Source organism: Clupea harengus, chromosome 22 (assembly GCF_900700415.2).
Source record: "Clupea harengus chromosome 22, Ch_v2.0.2, whole genome shotgun sequence".
Taxonomy (NCBI): Eukaryota; Metazoa; Chordata; class Actinopteri; order Clupeiformes; family Clupeidae; genus Clupea; species Clupea harengus.
The window spans coordinates 2,479,706-2,492,380 of NC_045173.1; the positions used below are offsets into that span (position 1 = coordinate 2,479,706).

At 44.7% G+C, this 12,675-nt stretch overlaps 1 protein-coding gene across 1 annotated transcript in view; it reads left to right on the plus strand.

The window, feature by feature from the left end:
- The first annotated feature begins 2,098 nt into the window (after positions 1-2,098).
- apbb2b (amyloid beta (A4) precursor protein-binding, family B, member 2b) overlaps positions 2,099-12,675 on the plus strand; it is a 39,682-nt gene continuing 29,105 nt past the window's right edge. The window contains 1 exon segment of the mRNA XM_031559885.2: positions 2,099-2,303. The gene's annotated coding sequence lies outside the window, so the exon portion shown is untranslated.

Sequence of the window (12,675 nt, forward strand, 5' to 3'; positions counted from 1 at the left end):
GGGACCGGTGTCATCCAGGGCTTGCAGGTCACACTGGCTGCTGCTGCCTGTCTTGACACTGCTGCCACTAGACTGTTCTGATTCACTCGAGCTGTCTCCTCCTCCATCCAGCGCTCCATCCAAGGTTCCATCCACACTTCTGTCCTCCTCCTCCTCCTCCTCCTGTGCTCTCCTGGATCTGCCCCTTTTCCATCTACATTCACCGCTACTACTCTTCGACCTCTGCTCTCTCTTCCTCCTCCTTTGATCCCGTGCTCTTACAGCAGGGGGCTTCTGGCATGGCACCTTCTGTGAGCTCTGAGCACCTGGGCAGAATTGGCAGAGTACACAGCGAGTTTGTTTCATTACTCAACATTATTAGGGTTTCATTGAATTATCATGTAGAACAACCCCTTTTTTATCGTGGATAGGAGGACTTCTCCACATCAGTATTAATCAGTTCAAACTGATTTTTAGGGTGTTTTGTGATCCCTTTCCTCCTGAAGAAGACTGCCCACACTATACTTCTTCAGTAAAAAAAATTGATCTGAAATTTACTTACTGAGAATATCCTTTATCATCAGTAAATTTGATTTGAGTTGAGTTGAGTTAAAATGGTGCCTGTGTGGTCTGATTTAACAAATGTTTAAGGTTATGTCATGAGCTATCTGACTAGATACTGGTAAATTAATGCTGTCACTGCTTGAATATAAAGCCTACCAGCAAAATAATGAAATGGATAGTTTTAAACTACAAGGAGAAAAACTACTTCACAGAAACTTCAAGATCCTTCACACATGTTAAATACTCACTTCGGCTCTTCACTCTTCCAGACGGTATAGGGAATATAGATTTACAATCCATGGGCCAATAGGTATAAGCTTATTATAATGGAACCATATTTCTATAAATCACTCTGATCCTCTCTGAACTTTAATGATGATTTGTATGGTAAGCTTACAACATGGTCATATTTTAACACCAGTTAGTCATTGTGAGATGTTATGGCAACAAACCTTTGTGACATCACTCAATGGAGTAGGGTACCAGTTCAGGTTTTTCATGATCACCTCAAGGGTGCATTAAAGCACAAAAGACCAAAAAGAGATGAAAGATGAAAATAATAAAGTGCCAAACTAATCATCAAATGATTCTTAAAATACTGCGACTGACAAAGCCCATTGTTAGGTTATATAACACCATCAGTTCATCAGTTCAGACCAGTTTTTTTTTTTTTTACCCCAGCAAGAAAGTCCACAACCCTGTTCAAGTTATTAATCTTGTTAAGTTTTTAGTATATAAAACTGTGTGTCATTATCTTAACAGTGGAAGGACATGTTGAAAATATGGCCAAGTGGTAGTAGATAGAGGGGAAAACTGTCTGCAAGGATAGTTCCCTGAGACATACCACATGCATAATAAGAAATAAAAAAATCAGCTCAAACCAACCCACTCAATCAAAAAGTAGAAATAGCTAAATGTTTGGTAGCCTACGGAGTGTACTTTGAGATGAAATACATACAGTATAACATTTGTTTTTTCACATAAAACTATGAAACTAAAATCGCTCAAAGATGTTAAAACAGACAGAATTACATTCACTGGCACCAGAGTTTGGAACGTTCACGCTGCTCCATGAGTGCCATACTGGAGGGAAACTGTACAGAGGGGCCAATATCAAAGCAATATACAATATAGAACTTTCTTAGACCATAGGCGGCAGACGGGTTAAGGTGTAGGTCTAGGTTCTAATCTCATAAACATTGAAGTCATAATAGATTTTTTTTTCGAGGCCCCTAAAGTCCTGTAAGGTATTTTTTTTTATCTTGTGTGCATCATGGTATCATCTTGGGGGATCTTTTCTTGTCCAAATCAGTTATCCCACAAATTATATTATTTTGTGCGCTTGTTCCCAGATAATCTCACTTTATGGGAGTTTAGGGGCTCTGTAGATTTTAATGTTTGACATAAACAATTTGCAAAGTATCTTAAGACATAGGATACCACACTTGCAGGCAAAAATATTTGCCTGTCTCTGTGTGGTAGGCTTATATGCTTAGTGTACCAAGGTGAATATCAAATAATGTTGAGAGAAAGGCTGTGGAGTTGTAGAGGTATTATAATTATACTACATCATGACTATAAACTACTTGTAGGTTAGATTGTGCATAATCTCAGGGGGCTGGGAAAAGTGTTTCCTGTGGTTCGTACAGTGATTGGGGCGTTCAGTTCCGGAGCGGCAGCAGCGACATCTGGAAGGGAGGAGAATTGGAAAGAAAGGCAGAAGAAAAGCAGAGAGCGTGAAGGGAGCCCTGACACAGGAGGTGAGTAAGACTGTGAGAAAATATTATTTACTAAAACAATGAAAAGCTGCATGCTGTGATCATGTGCGCCTTTAGGTGGAAGCGGCTTTAGCTTATTGCTGTCTTCGGAGTCAACTGTATTACTATAACGAGGATAGCACCCGTGTTGGCTCTCCGCAACGGGCGACGCATTGTGCTCTAGCTTTGCGTCGCGTAGTTGGGGAAGGTTGGAAATAGGGGGGAGGTCTAGACGGCAGTTGATCAGGAACAAAATATTTTGTTTTGTCATTTCTGGTAATATACTGAGATCTACAACCTAGTCGTAGTCCTACAACATAGTCCAAGACTCAGTCCCTGTCCAGTTTGTCCTGTTGATGAGACACTGTGACTGCTGCAGTTTCAGGGTAGCTTAGCCTAAACAGTGCATTGCCGTCACCAGGGGTCCGTGCCTGTTGTGTGCGTCTGTGTTAACTCCTTGAGAATTTATTTCGAGTTGGACCAAGGCCGAAACATTCGGGGACATTGGGCGAGGAAGAAACAAAGGAAGTTACCATCCACAGACATTTTTTTATGTATTGGGCTAGCGGTGTTATGATCTGATAAATGCAATGTTAAACATTTGTGACAATTTCGATCTTTTGCTTATCTAAGTTTCCCCTTCCATACCCCCTGTTTACACGATATTCCATGAACCCCTCCGTCAGGGGAGCCAGACTGCGAAAGATGGGAGGCAATCTCTGAAATAGAGCCTGCGTTGCCCGTTTCTTGTTAGGCTATTACCATCACTTGCATTAACCCTTTAATCAATATTGGTACCCTGACATGACATTTGATGTGCATCTGTCATTACTGTGATATTTTGCGGCAAGAGGACACCGCATTGGTCAGCCTGACCGCCTCCATCGCCAAGTCTGCGACAGTGATGTGGGCCATGGCGAGCGGACATATTTCTGATCCATTTTCACTCCGCGTCGGCCGTCCTGTAAAGGCGTCAGTGGCGTCTGATTGAAGTCTTGGCTCCCTCCAAGCGACCCACAACTGTGCATATGACTTTTCCCTTCTATAACATGTACCAGTTTGCCAAACCAGAAGTCCAAATTGCTGCTCAGATCGATCGCCGTGATTTGAATGCTTTTAACCTGAAACAGCTATTCGTTTTAGATGCCTTACAATTATTGGACTATACACTCCATTGTTCCACACGTTATTGTTTCCAGATTTAGTTCTGATGTTGGAGCCAGCTGAGATAACAGCTTCGCACCATTCGAACTCGTTAAGTGTGTGTTTACATGGGGATACGTGTTATTACATTTTCCACTGATTTCTCGCTTTCCTTCTCGTTCTCACTGTCAAAGTGGGAAAGTTTGGCGAATCATTCTCTCGTCTCTGACTATTGCATATCGTCTTCCCGCTGAGAAATTGTGCATAGTTAATCTCAGTCGTGGCTGTCACGTCAGAACATGTGGAATGCATTCGAAAGACGAAGACATATACAGTAAATATGACACATGGAGGCATTGTTTGAAACGTTCTGTTAAGAAAGGCTGGTCAGCCAGTAAAAAGTTATGAATTGAGAGTTGCATAATGTTAGTCTGAAGTGGATATTATGTGTGATGTGTGACGTGTTACATCATTTCCAGGATCATTTCGTTAACGTTTTGGCATGTAGAGGAAGCATGAATTGTTTACTTGTCCTGTGCATCTGGATCTGTTTGTTGCATCTCCACACCCTTAAAGGTTGCACTGTGAAGAGGGTTCTAGAATGCTAATTGTGTTGTCTGTATACAATTCAGGATGTATCCAGAGCCATCTCTCTTCATGGCTCTGGGTTTATCTAAAGCAAGTCTTTATGATGTCATGAAAATGCTCCCAGAATCTTAGAGACTGGCCTGAAGTGAATGAGTTGCTGCAAGTTTCATCAGAAAAGATGGATGTTTTGTAGCATCAAGATACACACACACACACACACACACACACACACCAGTGTTAGGCAACCCTACACAAAGAAAATTGGGTTTTACAAGTACTATTTGAAACACACCACTTAAATCTAGCTGGCTTCCAGTGATGTGATGTCATCACTAATATTCAGGGGTAGAGGGTAGAGCTGCTGGTTCTTGTGCCAGTCTCTCTCTCTCTCTCTCTCTCTCTCTCTCTCACACACTCACACAGACACACACAGACACACTAACACACACTGCTGACAGAGGAAAACATGAGTCAGCCTGACTTTGGGGGAAAAAAACACTGCAGAGGGAAGTGTGTGGTGAAAGTGTGGTGAATGGGTATATGTGTAGAGGGGTTGGAGGTTGGACTTTTGGGGAGGAGGTTGTGCGTGTGTGTGTACACGAGCGTGTGTGTCTGTATTGAAGGTGTGTTGTGTGTGTGTACACGAGCGTGTGTGTGCACTCACATACAGTATGTGTGTCTGTATTTGAGGTGTGTTGTGCACTTCGCCATCCTGAGAGCCAGTCCTCTTCTCCTAGGGCATTTACCCATCAGGCCAAAACATCCTGTGTGGAGCTCATCAGAGAGGTGAGTGTTTCCATGCAGCAGTGTATAGAGTCTGAGCTCTTTGGTGTACGGATGTGTGCAGCAGTGTATTCAGACTGAGCTGTTTGGTGTGCACATGTGTGCTGCAGTGTACTCAGACTGAGCTGTTTGGTGTGCACATGTGTGCTGCAGTGTACTCAGACTGAGCTGTTTGGTGTGCACATGTGTGCTGCAGTGTATTCAGACTGAGCTGTTTGGTGTGCACATGTGTGTTGCAGTTAAGTCGGTGGTTGAGGTTTTACCAAATTATTGGAAATGCTAGATCTCCATTGTCTGGATGGATAGTAACACACAGTACCAAGATGAATGTAGCCTAGTCATGCCACACAGTATGCAGCGGTTGTGTGTGTGTGAGTGTGCGCCGGTGTGTGTGTAATTATGTGACAAATATTCATATTTATGTAGGTTTGCTAGAGATAACCAGAGTCATAAAATGGAAAGCCATTCTGTAGGGGGCTGAGAATCTGCCTGAGGGGTTAGTTTCTAGTCCTCTCCCAGAAGATGAATGAAGTTGTGCCATATTGTTCAGTGTTTCCCCTAGGTTTACAGCGCGGCGCGGCCACCGACACAAACGCTTAAAGGAATCATGGTGTTCATGTGTTTCTTTTAATGACAGCAGTCAATATAACAACTGAACAATTATTTTAACTGTACATTGAACTAAACATCGGAACATGTCTTTTTATGACAATTATCCCCAAAGTGTGCAGCTTTTGTCACTGCAGTTTACCTTTTTGGCCTTCTGGAAGAAAATGTTTTGAGATATTTGCGGCCTAAATTTCCTGATTTCGCAGGAGTTTTTCCAAAAAGTTCCGATGAAAGTTTTTATTTGTAGGTGTTTTTTGCAATGAAATTGCCGAAAACAAGTGAAAGTTGGGATATAAAGTTGCGAATTGTCCTCTTTGTAATTATAATTGAATTATTTGTTGAAAAATAACTGATTAATAAACAAACATTAATTCATCAAGAACAAAACGATTGAGAAATGGTCCTCTTAATAACCTCACCAATATGCCAAACAAAAGATTACCAGGACTACAAAAATTTTGCAGATTAGGCTTTACTTATCCACAACGAAGTGCACATGTTGGCATTACAAAAGGACCATCAGTAAGACTGAATAAAATGTTATGAATGTCTCAGCCTTCATATGACGAAAAAAGACTATGATCTGTCCTGTCATCTAACGTCCGGCCTGTGTTTCTGCCGTTCTCATTCTATGCTTATCAATCTGTTTTGCTATCCTTGTTTATTTATTTTATCCCTATAGGTGTTAATGTTCAATTTCATATATTAATTTAAAGTCGTCCAATTTAAAGTCATCCATTCTTCAACACTAGCTGCTACCTTATCTTCAAACAGAAAGTAACGTTAAATCTCCATGGCAACAGCTCTTGAGGGTTTGGGAAATAATCAGATGTATTGCTTCCTTCATTATTCACAGCAAAATAAATAATGTCCATTACATGTCATAGATTTATTACCAGACTCTATGTAAAAAGGGCCACGCACAACTCGCGGAAAATGATAAAAAAATGGAAGCCAGATCTATTTCTGAATTTTCGGTGCGGACATGGGCGTACATTCTGTTTCCACGTCTGTTGTAGCCATTCTCATTAGGCCTCTTTCTCGACCCTACCTAGGAAAAGATCGCTGGATTCATGAACGCCTGGAAATGTGTTTTTTAAAGCTTAAGTGTCCGTAGCTGTGCACTGATTCTTAAGGCCAATTATGTCCGCTGGTGGGAACGTGCTCACCTGTGTGTGCGCGCACGTGTCTGTGTGTGTGTTTGTGCGCATAGTGGCGGAACTCCGCCATGCGTGAGACAGAGAGCAGAGAATTGTAATCGCGCGACCATGTAGAGACAGAAATTACATGCCGTCGTGTAAAATAAGATAAATAACATAAGGCTATTTATTTTGTTTAATAAAATAACAAGCTATAGACCTGTTCTATAGGAAAGGTAATCTTAAATGACTTCCGTTGTGATCTGGCGCTTTATAGAAAATAAAATTGAACAAAATTAACTTGACCTTCCAGGAGGGGCGGGGGGTGCCGTTGGGGGGGCGGGGCGCCCCCCTAATATAACGGTAGGGTAAACACTGATTGTTGGAGGAGGAGAGGGTTGTGTATCTCCATTACTGCTGGTTGTGCTTCACATCAGGTGGTTGGGAAGACCAGAACAAATAGACAGCATACCACCTAAGGAGGCTTTGACGTTTTAAATGATCGCTGTGTAACTGAGTAATCTCTTACAGAAAGGCTAATTGCTAGTGCTAATTTTCTGGGCGATGTGCACTGCTCAAGGATTTTGGGTTGTCCCAAGGCCTGAGGGAGCTTTGTCTGTTTAGTGTCCTTCCATACTTAAGAACTATGTCGGTGTGGACGCTTTGTGACTTCACCATGAAGTATGATCCATCCTGTGTGAAGGTTTTGTTTTTCCTCCTCCTCTGTGAGGTTCCTGATGGCCTGACTGTGTAGCCCAGTCAACATCAGACTGATGACGCCCCAGGCACCCCAGGGAGAGCTTGTGACTGCTCCCCACCGTCACATCCTCCCTAAGGGCTGGGGCTGTGTTGGTTGCCTCTTAAGGGTGATGTCTGTTAGACCTGCTGTTTCTACATGCTTGATGGTTTGATAGGATGGAGGTAAAGCCTGAGTTATGATTCTTTCCTTCAGAATGATGGTAGTCGTGTGATAACACAGAGTCAGGGATGTTTATTAGTCTAAGGATTGCACTTTTCTAACCCATGGGGATGGAGGTGGATCTGGCTTGTATTTACCTGGGTTTGGAACAAGGTTTTCCATTGCTTAAACTCACCCCCTAATATGTGTTCCTCTGTGAGGCTGTGGGCTTGAGGGTTTATGGAGATGCCTTTGTGTTGGTGTGAGTTTTAGCTGTAAATATACCCTTGTGTCTGGAGGTTGTGGATAGGGTAGCAACAACACCTTCAAAAAGTCACAAGGTAAAAGATAGGGTTACCACGCGACCCAACAAGATACACACAGATTCTAAATATGACACTTGATGCCCCAAGGTAACCACGCACAAACACAGAAGCACTCACTTGTCTGCACACACACACACATGCACACACACTAACTCACAAACACAGAGAGAGAGTTCTATGTGTCCTTTTTTCCCCTGTGCCATTTCTCTTTGGTTGGTGTTTTTGTGTTTGTCTTTGTGTCTTTATCCGTTTTATGTGTCTCAGCTGTGTGTGCTTAATGTGTGTGTGTGTGTGTGTGTGTGTTTGTGTGTGAGGCAGTCTAGCACCCTGTGGTGTGTTCTGGTACAACAATAGCAGTATTGTCTGTGCGTGTGTGTGTGTGTGTGTGTTTTGTGCTGGACTGGAAGCCAGGCTGGATTGTTGTTGAAAGTGTGTATGTGTGTGTGTTTGTGTGTGTGTGTGTGGTGTGTGTGTGTGTGTGACTGCATTGTTGTTCTAGGAGGCAGAGAGCCATGAGGCCTGTTTGCATAAGGAAAGGAAGACTGAGGCCCTTTTCATTCAGAAACACTGTGTGTGTGTGTGTGTGTGTGTGTGTGTGTGTGTTTGTGTGCGTGTGTGTGTGTGCGTGTGTGTGTGTGTGTGTGTGTTTGTGTGTGTGTGTGTTTGTGTGCGTGTGTGTGTGTGCGTGTGTGTGTGTGTGTGTGTGTTTGTGTGTGTGTGTGTTTGTGTGCGTGTGTGTGTGTGTGTGTTTGTGTGCGTGTGTGTGTGTGCGTGTGTGTGTGTGTGTGTGTGTTTGTGTGCGTGTGTGTGTGTGCGTGTGTGTGTGTGTGTGTTTGTGTGCGTGTGTGTGTGTGCGTGTGTGTGTGTGTGTGTTTGTGTGTATGTGTGTGTGTGTGTATCCTTTTTCTGTCACCCTGTCCGTGTGAAGACTTGGAAGCAACCCACCCAGCATCTAAAAATGAAGTGCGTGTCCAGTCAGGGTGTGTTTGTCTGCCCCTGCTCTCCCTCCTCTCCCTGCTCTCCCTCCTCTCCCTCCTCCCCCTCCTCTCCCTCCTCTCCCTCCTCTCCCTGCTCCCCCTGCTCTCTCTGGGTGGAAGGCGTATTCTTCTGTTCCTCGGTATACTCAAGTGGATTCTGATCTTGTGTCTGGGGTTTGTCATGTCAAGTCATGGAGATCCTTGATTACACACTTCTGTGTGTGTGTGTGTGTGTGTGTGTGTGTGTGTGTGTGTGTGTGTGTGTGTGTGTGTGTGTGTGTGTGTGTGTGTGTGTGTGTGTGTGTGTGGGTTGTGCTGGTATAATTGTGGTGAGATATACAAACAGGTCATGCATAGGTGCATGTTTGAATTGATTAGAGCTCTGTGTTGGTCAGCACTTTCCCCCTAATTCAATTGTTCGGGGCTGTGGAAGCTGCTTCTCATTTTCCACAGCTGTCATGTCACTGGTGTGTGTGTGTATGTGTGTGTGTGTGTGTGTGTGTGTGTGTGTGTGTGTGTGTGTGTGTGTGTGTGTGCCAGCATGACATAGAAATCACAGACTAATTTCAGATGCACAGTATGTCAGACCTTCAATTTGTACAGTCAGATGGTCAGACAGTGTCACTGAATGCATGAGTGTGTGTGTGTGTGTGTGTGTGTGTGAGTCCTGTGTGTGTGTGTGTGTGAGAGAGAGTCGTGTGTGTGTGTGTGTGTGTGTGTGTGTGTGTGTGTTTGGGGGCTGGAGGGGTTGGGCTTCTGACTGCTTGTCAGGGCTGTCTGGTGGTTGCTTGTGCATCAGACAGGGATGCTCGTCTGCTCTCTAAAAAGGGATAGGTTAGTTCAGTCTGGTGTTTGCAAGTTCAAATGAATGAATGCTAAAAGTAGGACTTGTGCGTCAGACAGGGATGCTTGTCTGCTCTCTGAAAGGGATAGGTTAGTTCAGTCTGGTGTTTGCAAGTTTAAATGAATGAATGCTAAAAGTAGGACTTTTTCATCATCTCCATATCAGACAATCCAAATAGATACTCAGCCCAATTACTTCCTGCTCTTGTCATTATGGCCATATTGGTTTACTTTACAGGAAGTAAGATCAGACAAACTCAGGGTGGAGAAGTGAGAAATAGGGATGAAGATAAGCTAATAAGATACAGTACACAAAATAGATGCTGGCTGTCATGCATAGGCTGATCTTCACTGCTTTTTATTTATTTTTTGACTTGTCTGTGGAAGTGTTGAAGGTGTTGGAAGATTGCATCTCTTATTTGACACCTACCAGGGCATGCACCCACACACACACACACACACACACACACACACACACACACACACACACACACACACACACACACACACACACACACACACACACACACACACACACACACACACACACACACACACACACACACACACACACACTGACACCTACCAGGGCATGCACCCAGACAGTCTGCAAATTGCAGAGAGAAATGTAACTGCTCCCCTTTGAGAAGTGTCACATTATGTAGAAATATGTGCTGGGTAGTATTTCACAGTGGATATGCTACCTTGGTAAGTGGTATTTAAATATTAGATTTTCAGTTTAGATGTTTGCAGTGGGGGGGGGGGGGGGGGGGGGGAAGCCTGGATGCAGAAGGACTAGTAAATCACTGGCCACCTAGCCAACCACAGCTGCTGCTGCTTCACTGTGACGTGACGGCTGTAGCCACCACATGAAAACACTGTCATGCCACGTCACCCCTGCGGCCCAACCACAGCGGTCTGTGGCCCACGCTGACCATCCGTACTGGGCGCCGTTTGAAGGCCAGAGCCACAGGATGCGCTGTGACCTCCGTGCCCCAGTGAGAAGAGGTGGCTTCCAGGGCAAAAGGTGACCCAGCTCAGTAGTAGCTGGAGGAGGCTGGCTGGTGTTTGATCTCGGCCGTGTGCGATACGTAGATGTGGCAGCTCCGATTCGAGAGCTTGTTTGTGTGCCTGTTTTTCTCTCCTCTCCTCTGCCTTATGCATATGGATGAGCTGCCTGCCTGGGCTGACAGGCGGCAGAGCTACTGGTGCTGAGCGTCTCTGGGCTCGTCACAGACCTGCCTCCCCCTCCTGCCCCTGCCCCTGCCTCCCCCTCCTGCCAACGTGCCCCTGCCCCTGCCCCTGCCCCTGCCCCTGGCCCTGCCCCTGCTCCCTCAGGCCCTGGCTGGGTGGGGAGGACTGTGGCTGGAGAGGGGGAACGTTGGGAACCAGGCTGCTTCAACAGGCGGATGGGCTTTGGTTGGGTTCCTCCCAGGACGTGTGCGTGTGGTGAGGGAGGACGGTGAGGCTTCTCCAGACGTGTGGAAGGAGTCTAAAGGAGTCTGTGAAGTCTGTGAAGAGTCTGTAAAGGCTGTGGCCCACTGGAGAGGCTCAGGGTCCTCACGCAGCTCGGCTGAATGCCTGCCTGCCCAGATAGGGTGTGTGATGTCACACAGAGCTCCTGGTTGCCAGATATTTCCAACACACACAGAGAGAGAGAGAGAGAGAGAGAGAGAGATGCTGCCGTGTCCCTAAACTTAGGATATACAGGAAATGATTTGGACCTATAAGCAGAAGTGTGTTTGTGTGTGAGAGAGAGAGAGAAACTATGTGAGAGAAAGAGAGAGAGAGAGAGAGAGAGAGAGAGAGAAAGAGAGAGAGAGAGATAAGAGGTTGTGTAATTAAACGTTTCCAGAGAACACATGCCAGGGATTCTATAAGCAGAAGTGTGTTTGTGTTTGTGTGTGTGTGTGAGAGAGAGAAAGAGAAAGAGAGAGAGAGAGCGAGAGAAAGAGAGAGCACATGCCAGGGATTCTTTCACACTCCCTCAAATTCCTTCTGTTTTTCTCTTTCACTCTCCGCAAGTTGTTTTTTTCTCTCGTACTCGTAAAAAAGCATTCCAAAGAGAAATTATACCCTTCCCTCTCAGACTCTCTCTCTCACTCTCTCTCTGAGACACACACAAACATTCCTCATGACATGGTCTTTGGGTTTTAAACTGTGATATGCAGTGTAAGCACTCTTATCTAGCCTCCATCACATACACACACACACACACACACAAACACTGAAAGCTGCAGTAAGATGGTAAATAAACTGTTCCCACGACTACTCTACTCACTCAGCATGTCCCTGTACGTAAACATAGAACCACATACACACACATGCTGTATCTCAGTATGTCTGTATGACAGTGAGTGGAGCTTAGCATGATTGTGTGTATTGTGCGTAGCCTTCCTCTTATGCAGCATAAAATGCAGAACATATTCACATCCAGTCCACTGCAAACCCACAACGGAAGCTTCGTTGTTTTTTCCCTCCATTCATTGTGTGTGTGTGTGTGTGTGTCTGACCCAGAAAGAGATAGAGAGAGAGAGAGAGAGAGAGAGAGAGAAGAGAGAGAGAGAGAGAGAGATTGTTTGTTTATGTGTAGGCCTATGTGTGGTTGAGAAGGTCTGTATTTGTCTCATCCACATAATACACAGGTTCCAGTCTCATGCTGTGGTTGTCCTGAACTGTCTGCTTTATGTTGTGTTTGTGTGTTTGTGTGTGTGTGTGTGTGTGAGTGAGTGTGTGTGTGCATGTGTGTGTCTGAATTTCAGGATGATAGAGAACAATAGCTAGCCAGGATGCTCCCTCTTTCAGGCCTTAGGTATTCGGAGGGCTTTCTTCTGGTAATTGTAGCCATATTGTTCACAACCAGTGGGGGAGAATTACAGTGCAATATGGTCATATTTCCAAGTCATGGGATCAAATACCAAGTATAGATCTTCTGGTCATTCACCAATCATGATGGTATTATACTGTGGCCTGTGGCTCTCCCACTGCTATTCCAGACCCACAGGCCCACATATATAGGTGGATACGCACACAGGGCTATTTTTACATGCAGGCTCTAGGTCATACTCT